This window comes from Eubalaena glacialis, chromosome 10 (genome assembly GCF_028564815.1).
Source record: "Eubalaena glacialis isolate mEubGla1 chromosome 10, mEubGla1.1.hap2.+ XY, whole genome shotgun sequence".
Classification (NCBI taxonomy): Eukaryota; Metazoa; Chordata; class Mammalia; order Artiodactyla; family Balaenidae; genus Eubalaena; species Eubalaena glacialis.
This window is the reverse complement of record NC_083725.1, coordinates 66,788,897-66,810,712: the sequence shown is the minus strand read 5'-3', so window position 1 is coordinate 66,810,712 and position 21,816 is coordinate 66,788,897. Positions and strand designations below refer to the sequence as shown.

General features: G+C 44.3%; 1 protein-coding gene and 1 long non-coding RNA gene across 15 annotated transcripts in view; both read left to right on the top strand.

Moving 5' to 3' along the window:
- LOC133099271 (uncharacterized) overlaps positions 1-14,986 on the top strand; it is a 48,224-nt gene extending 33,238 nt beyond the window's left edge. The window contains exons 2-3 of the long non-coding RNA XR_009702311.1: positions 6,337-6,504; positions 14,695-14,986. This is a non-coding gene — a long non-coding RNA (uncharacterized LOC133099271). The remainder of the gene's footprint in view (positions 1-6,336; positions 6,505-14,694) is intronic.
- Positions 14,987-20,722: 5,736 nt separating this feature from the next.
- EMSY (EMSY transcriptional repressor, BRCA2 interacting) overlaps positions 20,723-21,816 on the top strand; it is an 84,624-nt gene continuing 83,530 nt past the window's right edge. For 11 of the 14 annotated variants that reach the window (XM_061202844.1, XM_061202843.1, XM_061202849.1 and 8 more), the window contains exon 1: positions 20,723-20,875. The gene's annotated coding sequence lies outside the window, so the exon portion shown is untranslated. Of the gene's footprint in view, positions 20,876-21,160; positions 21,261-21,816 lie in introns of those variants that run through there. The other 3 variants (XM_061202847.1, XM_061202846.1, XM_061202836.1) reach the window with 1 other exon arrangement.

The following is a 21,816-nucleotide window of genomic DNA, read 5'->3' as shown; positions in this document are numbered from 1 at the left end:
TTACCTACTGTGGGCTGGCTTCTCCCAGGGTGGCGGCACCTTCTTCATGTCCCTTTTTCTCTTCTAACCCTCCTAAGCCCTTTCTTCCTTGGTCTACTCCCATATGCTCAACAATTTCCTGTTTTAAATCCCTTTCTGCTTGAAATGATCTGGAGCAGTGCTGTCCCATAGAATGTTCTGTGATGATAGAAATGTCCTAATGCGCTGACCAATACAGTATCGACTAGGCATATGTAGCTACTTGAAATGTGGCTAGTGTGACTGAGGAACTGACTTTTTAATTACTTTTAATTTTAATAATTTAAATGTAAATAGCCACATGCGGTTAATGCCTACAGTACTGGACAGCACAGACCTAGAAGGATTTGTTTTTCTGACTGGAAAAACACTGGCTGATGCAGTAGTTGATATGGAAAGTGGTTGGGAAACTGACCCTCAAAGATGGGACTCTGGGATTGTTATATGACCTGATTGGGCTTGAATTCAGCTATGAGGTCTTTGCCAGTGGAAAATGGGATACTGGTCAGGGAAGAACCCCAACCTCATGGAAGATGGCAGGCAGTAACAAGACTCCAAGTTGGCTTGCTACACTCCAGAGGTCCCAAAAGTAGACAAGTTCAGTGGATCAGAGAAAGACAGTGTATTTCACAGCACTGCAAAAAGCAGGAACAACAGCATGGTACAGCTGGTTTCCTTGCCCCCAAGTCCCATGGAGCAATGCAATGGGCCCAGATGGCAGCTACACATGCAATAGGGTTGCACTGTCACTGAGGAGCCCCGGACAAGGACTCAGAACCTTTTACAAGCAACCAACAAGCCAGTCTCCTTCCCCAAGGGAGTGAGTGAATAGTTGTACAACAGTCATGCTATGGTCACCTTGGTCTACTTAATTGCCTTTGAGACTAGTTACAGAAATGACCCAGGGTCCAAGCATGGTTAGGCCTTGCAGTTTGGCACACTCAACAAGGATGTACAGTGGGCTTCCCTGGTGGCGCAGTGGTTAAGAATCTGCCTGCCAATGCAGGGCTCACAGGTTCGAGCCCTGGTCCGGGAAGATCCCACATGCCGCAGAGCAACTAAGCCTGTGCGCCACAACTACTGAGGCTGCACTCTAGAGCCCGCGAGCCACAGCTACTGAGCCCGCAGGCCTAGAGCCCGTGCTCCACAGCAAGAGAAGCCAGTGCAATGAGAAGCCCGCGCACCACAACGAAGAGTAGCACTCACTCGCCATAACTAGAGAAAGCCCGCATGCAGCAATGAAGACCCAACGAAGACCCAATGCAGCCAAAAATAAATAAATAAAAAACAAGGATGTACAGGGACCCTCGGGGCCCCTGGTTGGACTGCCTCTTCCAGTAATTAGTAATCCATGACATGTAACAGCAAGAGTTACTTAAACTATCGCCTGTGAAATTAAAAAAAAAAAATGAAAAAAAGCTATCACCTGTGAATACCTGGGATGAAATGCCTATTCAAGGCCAGTCTTTGGGAGAACAAATTTCTGCTGAAATGACTATTATGGTGGGAATTGTGACTACAAGGATTTTGAGACAGGTTGGCTGCTTCTGACGGCACCAGAAGGCTTATTGGAAGAAAATCACAAGCTCAGAGTTCTCAACTCTCAGTTCCAGGCACATTAAGAGAAACGGAGAGCTTCTACTATGGCTCTAAAATAATTTTTTTACCTATTACAGCTTCAGGACTAATGTAATTGAAAATCAGACTCAAACTTTGATCCTGTGGCTGCCCAATTATAATGTTAGTGGAAGTCACAGGTTCCCCGGGTTTCTTTGATGAAAGTTAGGGCATGAATGAGAAGGAACGGAATCCTGAGACATGGGATGGAGACATTTGGTTTGATTCAGACAAATAGGAGAATCTAAAATGCCTAAATCCTCCTGAGATCCAGAAAAATAAAAAAGCTTATGGGTCTCTTTTCTATCTATCTAATTTCTTGGGTAAGTATGAGAATGTGACCAAGTTTTTAAAAAAAATCAATCCTTACATATAGATATGTGTGTGTGTGTGTGTGTGTGTGTGATGAGAGAGAAAGAGAGGGAGAGCAGAGAGAGAGCACACGTGTGCATAAAGGCATCTGTATCCCCCTAAGACCATTTAGGATCCCTGTGTTTGAAGATGGAATGTACAAACTCAAAGCTCTTTCCAAGTCAGAAGAATCTAGGTCTCCTCTCCTCAAACCACTTTCACTTCAGCCCCGCCTGTTAGCATAATAGAGGCAGGCAAGGTCCATGTGGAAACACAAAATTCCCAATCATAAATCTATCAGACTTAGAAGCATTCACAGCCTCTTGCCAAGTCTGATTTCAATCCTTCTCTTGAGGGCCTACATTTTCCCTCTCCCATTTGTTCTACGCTTTTATTGTTTGTTTATTGAAATGCTCCACTTGCTGGAAGGCTCCCAAGGAAGTAAGTCATCATGCTATTTTTTTGCGGTTGGGATTCTGGGGGTGAAGAGGGAGGGAAGGTGAACGTGGTGCTATGTCGGGCTCCACACAACACCCATGGCAACTTCATTGGAAACTGCAGAGCTCCCCTTCACTGATAAGACTTCAGTGCAGTGGTAACACTTCAACGTGCTACTTATCAGAGGGTAGAGCAATGAGTAAGTTGGGGAACCCTGCCCTCAACTAATGGTCTGACAATCTCGTGGTAAAGATTGAGAAGTAAAAGACAGTTACAAGTTATCAATCCAGGGAGATCAGTGCAATGATAGAAGTAAGTGCAAGGTGCTTCAGGATCATTTGAGTTGTGGGTAGGAGGTGGAGAAAGAGGGGGTGCTTTCCTGAACCTCAGCCTGAAGGATGAGGAGGGGTTTTCCAGGCAAGCCTGAGAGTGGGGTTGGCATTGATCGTGGCAGAGGAAGTAGCATGTGCAAAGGCTTGGAGAGGAGAGACAGTGTGTCTGTTCAGGGATGGCAGGTCATCACAAGAGACCAGCGACCAGAATTTGAAGGGAAAGTGATGAAAGATGAGGCTGCGCAGGTGAGCAGGGACACCTGTTCTGAAGGAGTTTTAGGTGTATGAGTGACACAGTCAGCTTTCTCTGTCAGAAATGTCATTCTGGAGAATGGCATGGGGGCAGAGAGACCAGTTAAGAGGCTGCTGCATTACTCCAGGCCGCATTACTCAGAGAGATGTTGGAGGCTTGAAACAGGGTGGTGGGAGTGGGAAGAGAGAAGCATGTAACGACTTCAGTGTTATTTAAAAGGTAGAATTGACAGACATTAGTAACCTATTAGACATGAAGAGTGAAAGAGAGGGAAGGGTGGAGGGTGAGCCCAGGTTTATGGCCTGGCTAACTGGATGTACTCATAAGTGTGAACCAATGGAAGGTTCAAGCAAGTGCTCTCAGAACTCAGAGGCTAAAGAGACTGCTGTGGGGAAGGATGTGGAAGGTGTGGTTAGTGAGGGTCACTGCCTTCACATGAGCAGGGTAAGAGGGAAAGATGGGTCAGTGGAAGAGTATGGGGCTTTGGCATCAGAGATACATGGGTTCAAATCCCTGCTCTGCCATTAACTTGCTTTGAGATCCAGACTAAGTTCTTATTCTCTGAGCCTCAGTATGTGTAAAAATTAGGCCAAGGCTAATTTCTACCTCTACTGGGAGAATTTAGTTTGTAAAATTATAAGCATTGGACTTGGGTTAGTTATCACTGTCTTCAAGTGCATATGTGCACGAATTCACCTTCTGTAATCAATCAGCAAATAGTTATTGAGTACTTACAAGAACATAGGCACCATTTATTAAGCTTCACCCAATTTAAAAAGCATTATGTATAGCTACCATCTAATTTAATCTTTACCATAACTCTAATGGATATTACATTATCATCCCCATTCTACAGATGAGGAAAATGATACTCAAAGAGAAATAAAGAGTTCTGCCTAAGGTCACACTGCTAGTAAGTGATAGAGCTGGGATGGGAATCTGGATCTGACAAAGCTATAGTCCTAGGTGCCGTGGAGAAGATGATTCTTGCCCATCAAGCTCCCCTCCTAAACTGAGGACTCAAGGCCAAGAAGTGAGATCTACTCTTGGTGGTAGATGGGTTGTTAGTCTTAGGCCATCAAACCCTTGAGTAGGGGAGGCCTCCAGTGCCCTCTAGGGGCAAGGGCGCCAGCACAGTGGGTCACTTAGCAGAATCATTGTCTTACGGGGTCTCCTGACACAAAGGCATAGGTAACTGTTCCTGAAGGATGAGGGCTGGCAAATTAACATGCACAATCACAACTATAGAACATTAAATTTGAACTGCTTCTAGTGCTCCAGTGAGGTCAATCCCAGGAACCTTTGTTGGAGATGTCAGCCTGCTGCCCAAGTCTTCTGGCAATAATTATGTACCACTACAATAAATAGCTACATTTACTAAGCACCTAAGACTTTACATATGCCATCTCATTTAATTTTATAACCATCCAACAAACTAGAAACTTGGCGCTTTAGGAGATATGTGCCTTGAATAAGTTTGCACAGCTAATAAGAGTAAATAACAACAATAGCTAACGTATACTTAATGCTTACCATGTGCCAGATTCCATGTGGTAACAGACACGTTGGTTGTCTACATAACAACCATCCCACTCCTTCTCTGCTCACAGAATCCTAGTTTTGTCCAGATATCCATCCCTAAGGAAAGGGGACTCTATCTCCAGTATGACTGGCCAAGCCAATCATGGTGATTCTATCCCTTTTGTCAGTGATTGGATTAAAGGCAGTCTTGTGACCCAGCTCCAGCCAAAGATGTGAGAGGGGGCATCGGTGAGGAAGTAGCATATATAGACTTCGAGGAGAGAGACAGTGTGTTCTGTGATAACACCAGGGAAAGGTTTTCTTACTCTTAAAAAAAAAAAACACAAAAGAGATGATCCTCTTCTACTTTTGCATATTGTAGTGTCAGGATGTGATGTCTGGAACTGTGGCAGTCATCTTATGTTCAGGAGGAAGGCCAGCCTAGGAAAGCCTACAAGCTGAGGTTGGAAGAGCATAAAGACGGAACAAATCTGAGTCCTTGAAGAATAAACCAATCCTGGAACTTCCCTACTTCTAGACTTCTTGTTTTGTGAGATAATAAATTTTCCTAATTGTTTCAGCAATTTTGAGTTTTTATTTGTTACCTGCAGCTGAAGACATTCTAGCTGATACACATGTACTTTATCATTTGTCACCAAAAATCAACGAGGCTGGTGTTATTGTCCCTATTTTACGTATTAGAAAATGAAGGCTCAGAGAAGTTGGGTAATTTGTCCTTAGTCACAGAGATAGGAAATGGTAGAATAGTATCTGAACCTAGCTCTGCCTAACTCCAGAGCCAGAGTTCTTACCACATCATACTATGCAAGACAATGAAAACCCAACCTGGTCTGGCTGGCTCCAAAGACCAGGATTGTTCCTCCACATTTCATTGCTTCCCAGTTTCTGGGATGAAATTCTCAGAAACTTGAATCCATGATGTGTGGTGCTTAAGATATGATGGTGCCCATTAGGAAGAGGAGGGGCAGCCACAGGATGCAAGGCAGGATGGTTGCAATTGAAAGGGACTCAGACACATGAATTGGTTTGGTCTGAGTCCCCCGTTACCAGCAGACTGGGCCTTTCCTGCCACTGTGGCTTGAGAACATCTGTTGTAAGGGATAGTCTGGCCTCCAATAAGACACAACTGGACTAACTCTAATGCTTTTGTATATAAAATTTCTCTCTTGCCCTAGGTTTAGTTCTACCTGGATGGACCTAACCACTTTCCAACTCCCCCGACAGGAAATTACCTTGCATCATCCCCTGGCAGTGAAGCCGGGATGTCACAAAGAGATTCTTATCATCAAATGCAGGATTAGACAAAATAACAGCTAAGGTCCATTCCTTTGCTGAAGAGTCTAGGATTACCTGAGAGGTACCAAGAAGCCTAGAAAAACATTTGGGGTCATCCTGAGAAAGTTCCAGTATGCCAGGGCAGATGACTTGGTTTGAATTTGGTAGGAAATGAGGAGCCAATGAAGGCTTTTGATCAGAAACATAACATCCTCATGGGAATACCCTAGTGGTCCAGTGGTTAGGACTCCGTGCCCTCAGTGCTGAGGGCGAGGGTTCGATCCCTGGTCGGGGAACTAAGATCCCGCAAGCCGTGTTGCATGGCCAAACAAACAAACAAACAAAACCACACACAAGCATGCTCAGCATTAGGCTTTAGTGTATGTTAATTCAGCAGGTACAAGCAGAATTGATGTGGGAAAAGATGGGGAATCGGGGAGATCAATTTGAAGATTTAAGGGATCCCTTCTCCCTTACCACCTAATGAAGGCATTCCTTTCCTACTAGCAGAGCCCAAGTGTCTTGCATACCACGAAAAGGCAGCTCAATGGCCTGGGAAGAAACTCACACTTCGCTCTGAGGGTTCCCGCCCAGCTCAAGGCTCACACACGTCACGGTGCACTCAGCAGAGGCGCTGACAGAGCCAGAGGACCAGGATCAGTTACACAGGGAGAGGAGGTAAGACTGCCAGAGCCAAACTGCAGAGAATTATCACTGAAGACAGGAGGCCTCAAAGGAGCTCAAGGCAGCCTCTCAGCCAGCTGTGAGGAGCTCAGAGGAGGAGTTCCAGGCTCTGGGAAAGCTGGAGGCCTTAGATAGTACTTGGAAGTGCAGGGCTGTCAGTCCCAGGATGTGAGGACTAGGGGGGTTTCTGAAGGATCCAGTAACCCTCTTACTGAGAAGCTGGGCCAGTTCTGCATGATTACTGGGAGCAGCTTGGTCTTCTGGCCCTGGATCTGGAAGCAGGGGTTGCACAGCATTTCCTCCACGCTGTCACCAGCTGCAGAGAACCCCTGACATTAGCTGCCTCTGGGCCATGGACAAGCCCTTTTCTGAGCCCTCTCAATTTCTTCCTACTTGATTCATCACCTATTTGAGGCTCTGAAAGTCAGTGCTGGCTTCTCTTCGACAGGCTCTGGCCAGACATACACATGTCTCCTACACCCTCTTTAAGACTAGCACTCCTGGCACATTCCTTCTTGATGGCCTGTGAACGTTGCAAAGTTTTATGAAAAGTAAGGCAGCCCCAAGAAGTCATCGCTCCTTATGTAGCAAACCCTGCAGGTAACATAAATGAGTGAGGGACCTGGGTTTAAGAGAAAGTTGCAGTTCTCCAACAGATACACATTTCTTCACGTCCACAAAGAAACATGCTATTCCTCTTTTTTTTGATTGCCTGGCCCTTGTGATCTAAACTCCATTTCCCAACTTTTCACAGAGACATGGGTACTAAGAAATATTTCTTCCCTTAAAGAAAAACAAGAGTGCAAGTGTGATGATAAAGGGTGTGGTGGAGACTTGCAAGTTATAAAACACCCCTGGCATCTAAGAAGGACAAACAATACTCAGCTAACGTGAGAATGAGAGCCTGGTGTGGACAGATCTTCTGATTTTTCAACAGAAGCTGGAAATCCAGGATTTTACGTGAAATCTCTGAATTTTAAAACATTGGCTCATTTCCCTCCACTTCCCAACTGTGCTTCCAAGCCCTTCCCACCACACCAACCCGCCTGCAGCCCCCCCCAGAACTTGATCTCTCCTGTCTTCACACCTCTGCAATGCTGGTCTCAGTCTGCAATGCATGTCCTCCCTTTTCTCTGCCTGGGAGTTTCTTAAGCAATTTCTTAAGACCAGATCAAACTATACTTCCTTCTGACAGCTACCCTTCTCTTTGTAAGATTAGGTGCTCTTCATTCTCTCTCTGCTCCCACAGTACCCTGCACATACTTCAACCAGACCTCTTACTACACTGTCCTGGAATTGGTGGTTTCCTTGTCTTTTGTTCGCCAGCCTGAGAACTCCTTGAGGGCAGGAACTTTTATAGTCTTTGACCTGAGAATCTAGGGTTAGGAGGGTGAGAAATATGCCAAGAAAGTAGAAATAGTTTCATCAGAGGGGAAAACAAGATAGAGAGCCAAAGCCCTGAACATTTCAAGTAAAAGTCCAAGAGGTGATTGTAGGTAGTAAAGAGAAGACAAGCCCAGGAGCCAGGAATCGGGATGATTAAAACAGGCTGGGAAGTGGAATGGTTTAAGATAGAAGCTATGGATGAAGTAAGGGTATCTGGAGTTTTTAGTGTGCTGAGAGCATGATAGGGACAGAGAAGGGTACACTTCCTTAATGTCTTTGTGCTGGACTCCACTATTAGCTTGATAGTCTGATGAGTTTCTCTTCAAGGATTTCAAGGATTCATTCTCAGCAAGCATCTGTTGAGCATCTATTCTGTGCCAGGTTCTGTTAGGTAGCATAACTATAGAGCAGAATCAGATATGATCCCCGTGCTTGAGCTTGTGGTCTGGTGGAGGAAATGGATGCATAAATAGATAATGATAAGAAAATGAAGTAAATGCTACAGCAGAGAGAAGCAGAGAGCTATGGTAGCACAGAGCAAGGGCTCCCGATCCATTAAGGTCCAGAAATGTAATTTACCTGAGAACATACAGCTAGGGAGGATTAGAACTCAGGTCCTGTTAGACTTAAAAGGACACTCTTTTTCCATTGTAGAAAATTGGGAAAAGACAGAAATGACTTTGTGATGATGGACGCAGTTTATGTGTGTCAGCTTGCTTAAGCTGCAACTGTATGATTCTAGGTTAAACTTGGTTTAAAAAGAATAGTTGCTTGAGATTTGGGAAGCAGAAGTGAATCAGCAGCCATTGCTCTCTGAAGTCATGGGTCTGACAGCAGACATGGAGGTGCCAGCAGAGGCCAGCTTGTCTTCACTCTCCTCCACTCCACATCCAGCTCTTCCCACTGCTGACTCTGCTGGCCCATCATAGCTCCAAGCCCACCACCAGACACTTGGCTGTGCACCCACAGACTTCCCCCTTAGACTTCTCTATCAGCTCCCCCATCACAGCCCCATTCTGCAGCTGGGTGTGCTTGGTTTCTTCTGGTTGGTGACTTCACTGATCCCCGCCCCCTCCACTTTCAGAGCTACACTGCCCCAGCTCCTCCCACAACTGTACAAGTTCCAATTCCTATACTAAACCCCTTATCCCATAATTCATAAGAGTTCTGCTTCCTTAGGTGAACACTTACTGAAATACTGTGTTTTTCCCAAGGATGAAAATAATTGAGTGACTAGAAGAACAGACTAAGGTTAAAAGTCTATCTTCACCATTATCTCCATAAATCCAATGCCCCTGCACTTAGCAGTTCAGTAAATATTTGTTGAATTGGACTGAATTTTTAGGTTGCTTCCAGTTCATTGGTACAGATATCACTGCAAAGAATAGCTTCTGGGGAAGAGATTTTTAAATTTGTTTTTTGCTTTTGCTTCTGTTTAATTCTTTTCCTAGGATCAATGCAAAGGTATGGAGTCCTTTATGGCTCAGGCTCTGAAGTTTTGACCCAGGACAGTATCTGATGTGTTGACTGTATGTGTTCATCTCCTGGGTTACAACAGATTTTCCTCTGGCTTCAATTTTCCTCTTTCTCCCTCACCTTCTATCCCTTGCGAAAAAGAAGAAAACCTCACTCTTGTGCATTTTCTCCAAAGAAAATATTTCACACTTTAATCAGATCAGCAAAAAAAAAAAAAACAACAAAAAAAAACAAAACCATATATTGAGTTACCCTTATGGGAATGCTCCTCTGGCCAGGCTGAGTTGGAAGTGAGAGAAACAAAGACATCTGGAAGTGGAGGCTCTGCTTACTTGGGCTGGATGGACAGCAATCAACTCTGAACCACTTAATTGCAGGGGAATTTCCTCCTTGCTACTTAGACCATTCAAGGCTGGTTGAGAGAAGACATGTTACATGCTCACTTTGCCTCCTGGAAAGCTGGGTTAAATGTTTCAATTAGATAACCATTTATGAAATGTCTGTCCTAAGCTAGTCCCTAATGTAGTTGCTGGAGATACTGCCCTTGAGGCATTTTCAGCCAAAGTGGGAGGGAAACACAATGAGTTACAGCACAAGTCAGTTTATACTAAGTGCTAGGAAACAGGCATAAACAAAGCACTACAGAACAGAGGAGGGAGCAGTTATTCTTGATGAGGGAGTCGGGGTTGGGGAGGGGGAAGAAGTCTAATGGAAACCTAAAGAATGTATAGGCAGAGGGACCTAACATTTTTAAAGAACTGAGCTGGGTTTCAGAGAGCTAACAGTTACTGATAATCTATCCTGTGCTGGTCATTGACCCAGGCGCTGTACATACGTTATCACATTAAATCTTCCCCAAAGCCCATCTGGAGGAAACAGAGGCACAAGGACGTGAGGTAACTTGTTCAAGAACTTGAATGAGGTAGAACTGGATTCAAACCCAAATCTTTCTGACTTCCAAGAACATGCTCTGCTCCTATCTGTGCTTGGAGAATTATTTTCAAAAGACATTTTGAGACGGACTATAAAGAATAAGAAGGATTTTGATAGGCTTCAAAAGGCAAGGGGGTAGATGAAGGGACAGGGTAAAAGCATTCCAGGCAGAGGAAGAATGGAAGGAGAACAGCCCCAGGGCAGAGCATGAAGGTGTAAGGCCTGCCTGGGGAAACTTAGGTAGTCTGGGTGACTGTGGGAAGACATTGCCACATGCCCACACCACTGTCCTTTTGGGTTCAACACACCATTCAGTAGTTCAGTCAACAGTGCTGGGGATTCAGAAGTCAAAAACCTCAGTCCTTCCTCTCAAGGAGTCTCCAATCTAATGAGAGTCTGGTGAGATAACTGCTATCAGCACTGATTGCCTTGTACACTTCAGCTCAGGGTGCGTGTGTGTGTGTGTGTGCACACGCGTGTGCACATGAGCACACTCACACAAGCGTTATTTGGACCATTTCCTTCCCACAATCATTTCTCAACACATATATTTCCCAGGCTCTCCATAAGCATGTGTTCCTTTATTATCTCTGCCTTTAGCAAGTCTTGGATTTGAACTGCTGGCCTTGATGTGGTAAGTTTTTTTTTTTTTTTCATGTGCTAAGTTTAAAGCCCATAGCATCTCAATAAGTGCCCTTTCACCCATGAGGGACCTGACCTGGTCTTCCACTAGCTTACCTAGAAAATAATGATCAATCCTAGGGTTACAGGAAAAAAACCTTCACTGGAACTGACAAGAAAGCAGACACTTTCTACCATTTCTCTGAAGACTTCACAAGTGCTCAACACTTTTTGAAAGAGACTATGGCTCCAAGGCTTTCATTCTGCTGGCTGGAGCAGAGTTTTAAAAAATGCGTTTCATCTCTGGCAAATCACAGCAAATGTCATAAACAGCTGGAAACTCTCTGAGGTGAAGACAAGTTGAATATTATGTTTGGATTTATAGCCCCCTCCCCCATGATAGCTGATTTCCATTTCCGACAGGGTTATTATTTCCATCTTCATGAAATATCTTGGATCTCACCTTGGATAATCACTGATTATAATCAGCTCCTCACCTGAGACACCTTAGCACTTGGGTGAACCTGAATTTTTTTTCAAAAATGAACTAGGGAAAACTTAGTGTGTGAGATTATGTCTTTATTTCCATTTTCATTTGCAATTCCCTTTAGCTTTCTAATGATCAAGTCATTAATCAGTGTCAAATCACCGTCCAGAGCACAGACAGTATTTCTGCCACTTGGGTTCCAACGAGGATTAAATGGCAATAACTTGTGTTATTAGGTCTGGTGCTCTCTTGTGAGGTACTGTGGTAATTATTTAGGGTACGGACAAGATCTCAGTGGCCACCTAAGGCTTTTAGCCAAGAGTGTACATCACAATCTTCTGAAATTTGATAGAGCACCCCAAGTTGTTCTGACAGGTACTCCCAGTTGAGGACCACTAAGAATCCAACATCCCTCGTTGCACTTCTATGTGTCCTTTTATGCTTCCATGCCTTTGCTTCTCCTATTTTCTCTGCCGTGATACCCTTGATACCCTCTCCTTACTTCTCTGCCTGGTAAAATCCCGTTACTTTGTGAGGCCCAGCTCAAATGCTACCTCTGCTAAGAAGCCTTCTGTGATGGAAACAATCCTTTTCTCCCTGATCCCATAGCACTCCTTAAATGCCTCTGTGAACGTTCTGTGTTACCACGTTCTCCTATGGTATATAGAGCTATCTGCATGTGTCTAACTTCCCCACTCAACTGTGAGCTCCAGGAGGATAATTGCTGTATCTTATTCATCTTCATAATTTCATGGCCTGACATTCATTGACTGAATAAGTTGAAACCCAAAAGAAGTAAACATTGGCCCATTAAATTTAGCCAGATCTGGGCTTCCTTTGCATTTATTCACTAAGTTGTTTACAAAGAAAGATGTGCAAGGATGTGAAAGGGAAGGACCTAAAGGGCCATGATATTAGTTTTTAATATTCTTTTAAGAACATCACTTTCCCAACAAACATGGTAACTGCTTTAATTTGAATTAGTAATGGAAGGCTAGATATCAACTTGAACTTGAGGATGGGTTTTCAGAAAAGCAGACAAGCTCACCAAAATCCAAATCTTAATTGATTGGTTCAATCTACCTCTCTGGGTCTCAGACACCTCTCCTGTAAAATGGGGGGGTTAAACTGAATATCTCTGAGGTTTCTTCTAACTCTGAGGATCTATGACCTTAACCACAATCACTAGCCAACTGATGTAGCAGTTTGTTTATTCTGGCTCTACTCCATACTTAAGAGAAAGAAATATTCTTGGTAAGACACTAAGAAGTTTTACAAAATACATTAAATCATAACAATAACATAAATACTAAAAGAAGACTTGGAAATACAGTGAAGGGAAAAGGATCATCCATGGTTCTACCACTCTAGTATGCTATTGTTTTGGCATGTTTTTCTTCCATTATTACTATTATTTTTTTGATGTTTACATATACATGCTTTTACCATGTACATAAGCATATTCCTTGATGTTAATTATTTGTAATTTTCATCTTAAATGACTACATACTGAAACAGATGTGTGGGGTATGTAAATACTCTCTTATTGTAAGATAATTGCCAATTTTTTTAGACAGCATTGAAATTAAAATCTTTGTATATGTAAGTGTTCCCATATTTTGGATTATTCCCACAAATGGGAATCCCATATCTAAGGGTAGGAACATTTTTATGACTCTTATCACATTGCCATCGTTTACTTTAGTAAGCATCTGTGATTTTGCTGTGCGGCATTCTTTTATTTTCCTCTGATTATAGTACCCTAACTTTCCTAAGGGAAACCAAGCCCACACTCACACCCAATCCCTGTGCTTTGGGAATAACTGACTTTACCCACACCCTTCCTCCTTTCCCAGAGAGTAACATGTGGTTCAGGCCTGGCAAATCAGGGCATTACATTCCCCTGGCCACAGTTCAGGGATTGGCATGTGACTCAGATGGAGTCAACAGCAACAGAGCAAGAAGACTTTTGTTAAGACTGCTGGAAGAAATGACACGTGCTCTTTTCTTCTGAGCCTATAAGCAGGGGGATCATATAAGCTTGGAACTGGTGGGAGCCAACACATGTAGCCTGAGAATGAAGCCAACACAGTAGAAGACAGAGCTGAGGGATGGAGAGATACTAAGACTGGCCCTGTTAGAATCCTGGATTCAGTAATGCCTGAAGCCAGAACTACCCCAGCACTTACTTTTAAGTGAACCAAAAATTTCCATTATTCCTTAAGTCATTTTACTCACTCACTCATTCACCCATCCATATATTTTCATCTATCATTTGTCTCTCACACACACACACACACACACACGCGCGGCCCCTAACTGGCACAGATAGGTTTTTTTCAATCCTTTTAACTTACGGCTTTTTAAAATTATTAATTAATTATTTTTTAGAGCAGTTTTATGTTCACAGCAAAATTGAGTGGAAAATTCTCATTTGCCTCCTTTCCTCCCTCACTATCAACATCCCACACCAGAGTGGTACATTTGTTACAATCGATGAACCTACACATTGATTATGATATGATAATGACACATAATTATCACCCAAAGTCCACAGTTTACATTAGGGTTCACTCGTTGTGTAGTACATTCCACAGGTTTTGACAAATGTGTAATGGCTTGTATCTACCACTGTAGTGCCCTTTTACTTTTTATTGAGGTATAATCTACAGAAAGGACACAATTTACATGTGCACTTGGTAAACATGTACAGCTTACATGTACAGCTTGGTAAACTTTTACATGTGCATATCTATTTATATAATCCCTACCCAGATCAAGATATAGAACATTTATAGCACCCTGGTACATTCCTACAAGCTCCATTCAAGTAGTTGCTCTGCTAAAGGTATTTATTCTTCAGACTTCTATAACTACAGATTATATTTTACTGCTTTTGAACTTTATATAAATGGAATTTCACAGTATGACTGCAACCTCGTAGTCTCTGAACAACCCAGGTCTGCTGTCATAATGGGAAGAGACTTTGGGTTTTGCGGGGAAGGAATGAGTGTGTTTTGCATGTGAGAGGGATATGAATTGTTGTGGACAGAGGACGTTTTCCAAAAATGGCCACAGCAACATTTCTGGCCCCACAGAAATGGTACAGAGTTCTTTCAGAACTCTACCACTCTTCTATCTAGCAATGGAATCTATTTCCCTTCCCCTTGAACCTGGGTGGGCTTGACTGTTCCAATCAAGAGTATGGCAGAAATAATGCTATGACTTCCATAGCTTGATTATAAAAATGATATAGTTTCCTCTTGTTTCCTTCTCTCCAGTCACTCACGCTTGGAATCTGGCCACATGCTGTAAGGAAGCCTAGGCCACATGGAGATGCCACATACAGATGTTCCCGCTGATAATCCCAGCAAAGATTCCAGGCAACAGCCAACATCAATTGCTAATCATATGCATGAATGAGCACTCAGATGATTCCAGCTCTTAGTCTTCAAGTTGCCCAGAGGAGCAGAGATGAGCTGTCTCCACTAAACCCTACCCAAACTGGAGATTCGAGAGCAAAATAAATCGTTTAAGCCACAGCAATGGTTGGTTATGCAACCATAGGTAACTAGGACTCTGTAGTATCTGTGTGTTCTTGGGGAGTCTTCTGGTGATATCAGACTTTGGATAATTTCTTCTCTCTAGGCCTTGGTTTCCTCAGCTGTAAAATGGAACAATAATTACTACATCATGGGAATGTTGTGAGGTTTAAATGAGATAATACACACAAGGTGCTCTTTTTATAATGGGACTTAAACAAATGCTACCTAATATTATTTCAACTTACTTCTGTCAAGTTGTTCTAGATTTACTGTTTTGTACAAATTCCCTTTCATGGTATGTGTCATATACACACAAACATAAAACCTGCTTTTGTATACACACCCAGGCATATCACAATACCGCAGTTTCTACATTGCTCTCTTGGAACACTTGTTCTGGGGGACGCCAGCTACCATTTCATAAGGATGCTCAAGCAGCCTTATAAGGAATCCATATAGTGAGAAACAGACCTCTTGCCTCACTAACTTGCCAACCATGTGAGTGACCTACCTGGAAGCTGATCCTCTAGCCCTAGTCAGCCTTCAGATGACTGCAACCTTTTAGAGATCCCAAGCCAGAAACACCCTCCTAAGCCACTCTTGATTCCCATAGAAACTGCAAAAACTGTATGAAATTAAAAAAAAAAAAAATTATTGTTTTAAGTCACTAAGCTTTGGGATAACGTATTATGCACTAATAGTTAACTAATAGATCAATCATCATGAGGAGGGATGCAGGGAAGAAACTGATTCAAGGTTGAGGGCTGTTTCAGGGTCAATGTGGAAGGACAGAGATGGCTGAATGGACTTGAAAGTGTTGATGAGACTGAGTTTGAAATAAATCATCATGGAGTCCAGGGTAGAAAGGGAAGAAAGCAAAACCAGATGAGGGAACAGATTTGGAACTGGGAGACTGTAAACTGCAGATTTCACTGAAGCTGAAGAGCAGGTTTGGTGAGGGTAAAGGAGTAAGAATCTGCAAAAAAAGAAGTTTTGTTTTGAATGTGGAATACCTTGCTTACTGATTCAAAGGTGGAATGGGACTTCCCTGGTGGCACAGTGGTTAAGAATCCACCTGCCAATGCAGGGGACATGGGTTCGAGCCCTGGTCCGGGAAGATCCCACATGCCGTGGAGCAACTAAGCCCCCGTGCCACAACTACTGAGCCTGCCCTCTAGGGCCTGCGAGCCACAACTACTGAAGCCCATGCGCCTAGAGCCCGTGCTCTGCAACAAGAGAAGCTACTGCAATGAGAAGCCCACGCACCACAACCAAGAGTAGCCCCTGCTCACCACAACTAGAGAAAGCCCACACACAGCAACGAAGACCCAACGCAGCAAAAATAAATAAATTTATTAAAAAAAAACAAACTTCTCCTTAAGATCCTTTCATCCCTAGAGTGATGGAATGAGGGTGAAATGGAGTTTGAATGGCTTAATGGTGAAAGCCTTAAAACAGGGGTAGTTGACCTTAATACAGATGTAGTGACAAGTTAGGAGAATGCCAGCCTTTATTTCTGGTTCAGGATATTGAAGATGGGGGGAGAAGGAAGAACTCCATTTGAAAGGGCTTCAAGGGAAGCAGTGAACTTAAGGAAAACATTAGATTTCAGACTAGATTAAAAGGTGACAGCAGTGCTCTAGGAAAAGGTTAGATGTGTAAGGCTGTTTCTTTGAATTAGCATGGGTTTGCTTACAAAAAAGCTAAAACTTTATTCTGTTAGCATCTGGGAGCCTCCCAAGTTTTATGCAGGGGACTGACAAGTGCTTTGAAGTTCAGAAAACGGACCCTGACAGTAGTGGCAGTATGGTAGATGTACTGGCAAGGAGTATAGAGAGGTTCCTTTGGAGAAAAAGTGTTGGTATAAAGGTCCATCTCACACGGGTGAGGAGGCCTCATCATCAGCCTACTAAAACAATGGGGTCAGCTACCTAGGAAGTAGAGACTATACAATTGAATGGACAGTGGGGGAGAGTAGGGGACGCAGTGGACAAGGCAGTGGCCAGATCTTTTACATTTTTGAACCTGTTCTAGATTGTTCCAAGCACTTCTAATCCTCTATTGAGCCTGGATATGTAATTGCCAGTTATCTCCAGTTTACTTTCCTTCTTTCTTTTCTGTCCCCCAAATCCACTTATTTTGATCTACTATTTGATATTCTACTTGTATATTTTTTAAAAATTTTGGTCTTGCTATTCCCTTTTAGTACACCTTCTGGCTATACCAGTGTGGTAATAAAACTTTCTGATGGTAAGAATCTACGGGCAGTGTGATACAATGGAAAGAGCAGCAGCCTGTAAGTCAAAAGGGCTGCTTTCCAGTCCCAGTCCTGCCATGAAATTCTTGTACGACTTTGGTTAACTCATTTCTTCTTTGGACCTCAGTTTTTTTTAATTTAGAAAATGAATCTCTAAGGTCTTATCCATTTCAATTTGCCTACCTGTACAATACCATAGGAGCTATTTTCAGATATTTTCATGATAATGGTGAAATCCACCTTCTCCAACAGAGTACTACAAAATTAGAATGGTGGATGGTAGGCATCTTGAAGTTTGTTCCAAGAAACCTGCTTAATCTGCTTTGTGAATAGAGGAATAAAGTTTGAGATAGGTATTGTATTCCAATGCATTTTCACAGACCAGAGGTAGAGGAGAGTGGTTCTCACTTTATTTACCATACATTTCCTGGAGTCAAAGTGCCTTCATTTGAATTCATGGCTCTGCTACTTACTAGCTTGTTTCACTGGGCAAACTACTTGAAATCTCTGTGCCTTAGTTTCTTCATCCATAAAATGGGGGTAATAATATATCTCATAAGGCTATTGTGGAGATTAAACACGTTTATTAGGTATGTAACAGCATCTGGAACAGAGAAAGCCGTCGATAAGTATTAGCTATTATTCTTATGTGCTAGGCACAAGAGTGTACAGACTCTTGTGCCTCCTTAAAGAGCTCACTGCCTGGTCAGAAATATTTTCAAACAAATGACCATAACTCAGTGTTCTGAGTTCTGTAGCAAGATGTATAATAAGTGGCGTAAGAGCAGAGGCAAGAATGCCTGTCTCATCCTAGAGAGAAAGGCAGGGGCAGGACAATATTCTTGAGGGTAAAGTTTGAGTCTGATTCTTAAAGAAGAGAATTCAATGTTGGGAACGTTTGGGAATATGGAGCAGTAACCGACAGCATGGGGAAAGCAGTTTCTTGCTGCAAAAGACAAATACGGTTCCAAGGAAAGGGAGGATGTGCGGTAGATCAGAGGTAGTAGTTGATGCCAGAACATCAGCAGTTGAGAACTTGTTAGAAATATAGGCTCTTAGGTGCTACCCAGACCTACTCAATTAAAATTTGTATTTTAACAAGATACTCAGGGGATTCTTTGAACATTGAAATTTAAGAACCACTAGTCCAGAGCAGACACTGGAGCCAAGCTGCTTACGTTTAAATCCTGGCTTTACCATTTACTTATTATCATTATTATTATTTTATTATTATTTGGTCGTGCCACTGCAGCATGGGGGATCTTAGTTTCTCGACCAGGGATGGAACCCATGCCCCCTGCAGCGGAAGCGAGGAGTCTTAACCACTGGACCACCAGGGAAGTCCCACCATTTACTTATTATTATTATTATTTTTAAATCTTCATCCTTCCTGTTTTTAAATTTATTTATTTATTTATGGCTGTGTTGTGTCTTCGTTTCTGTGCGAGGGCTTTCTCTAGTTGCGGCAAGCGGGGGCCACTCTTCATCGCGGTGCGCGGGCCTCTCACTATCGCGGCCTCTCGTTGCGGAGCACAGGCTCCAGACGCGCAGGCTCAGTAATTGTGGCTCACGGGCCCAGTTGCTCCGCGGCATGTGGGATCTTCCCAGACCAGGGCTCGAACCCGTATCCCCTGCATTGGCAGGCAGATTCTCAACCACTGCGCCACCAGGGAAGCCCCTACTTATTTATTTATTTATTTATTTATTTTTAAAAACATCTTTATTGGAGTATAACCGCCATTTACTTATAATGTGTAACTTTAGGGAAGCTATTTCACCTCCTTCCTATGCCTCAGTTTCCTCATTTGTAATTAAATAATAGTTTCTACCTCATAAAGTTGTTTTAAGGATGGAATAAATATTTTAAATGCTTAGAACAGTACTTGGCACCTACCAAGGCCAAGGATAAGCGGAAGGACTGTAAGATATTCGGGGGACTGCAAGAAGAGAATTCACCCAAATCTATACGATTTGGGTGAACTCCAGTCAAAGATCTGGAGTTATAAAGCCCAACTCCCTTCAATTGGGTGAGTTCTTGAATATCTGTGTTTTTCTCACTCCTAGTAGGGGGTAATCTTAATTATACCTGCCTCACTAAGATGCTCAAATCAAAAAATATATGTTCAACTACAAAATCTTCTATTAAAGTTTCATTTATCATCTTTCCAAGAGTTCTTAAGTATCTGGCCAGAAAGCAGGTGGTATCTCAATTCAGTAGGAAACAGATGGAAAAGAATGCATTGGAAGATCAGGGAGGGAGTGGTAGGAAAGCCTAGAGACTATTTGTCCCATTTCCTGACTTTCTGAAGGGGCAGACTTGGGTTTCAACAATAACAATTTTCCTGGGCCTCAGAGAGGATTTTTAGCTAATGGGCAAATAGTACACAAATGCCGTTATTTATTTTTTCTTCCTAACCTAACCTACAATGGAGATTCAAGGACATGAACAGTCTCACACGTTTGTATAGTGGTCCAAAATTTACAAATAACTTTTCTCTACTTTGTGTATCACAACATCCCCATAGAGTAATATTAACCTAACATTTTATAAGAAAACTTTGTTAATATCATAAAGCACATTAAAAACTCCTTTCCATTTGAGTATTTTTACCAGATCCGATGTCTCCCAAAGTACAAAATTCAAAAGGGAGAGCAATTACAAAACTTGATTGGATCTTCAACAGTAGCAGGTACTGGCTTCGATCTTATGGCCGCGATTACTTGTATATTGGGCCCCTTTTCTCATCCGTAAAACAGGGGCAACAATACCCTCTTCACACAACTGTTCTGTGATTAAACACGAACAAAGGCTGAAGGGTGAACCTACCACGTCGCAGGGCCTCAAATAAACCCCTTCTCCTTCTTGCCTTTGATAGATACAGCACTATCATTCCCACTTCACGCGCGGAGAAACCCAGAGTCGAGAACGCTCGGGTTCCTCTTCTCTACTTGCAACTCCGCAACCCCCAGATCGGGTACGCGCAACTGCGATGTCCACTGTGTCAGGTGTCGTAGCGTGTATTCTCTCTCCTCGAGCTGCGTCTGGCGGGGCTGGAGGCCGCTGATAATTGCTCCCAAGACTCTTGAGGAATCCGATCCTAATACTCAACGGCGCTTCAGGGACGAACCTGCTTTCCCACCGTCCCTAACCCCCCCCTAGAATAAAAGTCGCGGGGAACCCTCAGCTCCAGCTACCAACGCCATCTTGACCACTACGTGTGACGCCGCACGTAGCGGAGAGCGCAGCCCATTGGCTGGGAGACGGCAGGCGGAGGCGAGGCGCGCGAAGCCGGAGAGGAGGGTGTGGAGGACAAGCCAAGGAAACTACAATCCCAGCCTTCCTTGCGCTTGCACACCAAGAGCGAAAGAGGAGGGAGTTTGGGTTCGGACCACAACTCCCAGCACTCCTCGCGATGTCTCTCCTTTCCTTTCAAAACGTGCAGGAAAAGAGGGACAGAAGAATGGAGGCCTTCTGGTGTCCGTTCTCCGAAAGGCGGGAAAGGCGAACTACACCTCCCGACTGGCAGCGCGCGGCTGCGCCTGCGCCCTGATACCTGTCGCCATCTTGCCCCTTCTGAGGCACAGCAAACAAACCCAATTCCTGGTGTCCCCTAGTCTTGGCGGAGGAGCCTTTTAGATGAGCCCAGAAAGGCCGGGCAGGTGGGTGACTCTTAGACAGGGTTCTGGGAAGAACTGGCAGGATAGCCAGTCTGGAAGAGCGCCGGGCCAAGCATTCGGAGCCCGGCTTGGGGCGCCCAACCCCATCCTCCGTTGTCTCCTAACGGGATCGTGGGGCTCCCGAGGTGGGCTGAGGGGGACTGTGGCAGGCCTGGTGCAGGGATTGCTGGGGTCCAGCTCTGGGGGCCTCCCGGTGAGTCTCGGTCGTCTGCCTGGCTGTCCGAGCATCTACTCTTTCTCTCCGTTGTCCTCTCCGCTGAGGAGGGAGTGAGGCGCTGATGCCTGCCGGGGCCCCTGACTCCGGCTACCGGTCCTGAGAGGGCTTGGGTCGCGAGCTTGACATTGGGGTGAGCGCTGACCGGCACCGGTGAGGAGGGTGGGCGGGTTGCTCTTGTTGTGGTGCTGCGAGAGAGTGCGTGTTTGGGGAGGGGGCGGGGCGGGCTTGCCTCCTTGACACTTGAGTGGGGGAAGGATTAGACAGGATTCCGGTTCTCGGAGCGGGCTCCGGCAACCTCTACCCAGGTTTCCAGTGCGATGCGGCCCCGCAATGGGGTCCGCTGGCGGGGACGCGTCGGGATGCTGTGACGTGGTGGTTGATTCCGGCGGTCGCCGGCCACCTCCAAGATCCTGTCGGGAGGCGGGGACTGGCTTGTGGAGGGAGCGGATTCCTTTGGCTCTGCCCCTTCTTCTTCCTCCCCACCCCTTTTCTTTATGTCATTCTGCCGGCTGGGGCGCGCACTCCACTTCTCCTTGCTCTGGGTTAGTTCTTAGATGAGAGGACTATGGGAAGTAGGGGGAGGGGGTTCAACTTCAGGCGTGGAGTTGGAGTTAGCAGTCCCAGCTCTTGGAACGGGAGATAGCAGTTATTACGGGTCGATGCCTGACTCCTAGACGAGACACTGAGCTCGCTCATTCATACATTC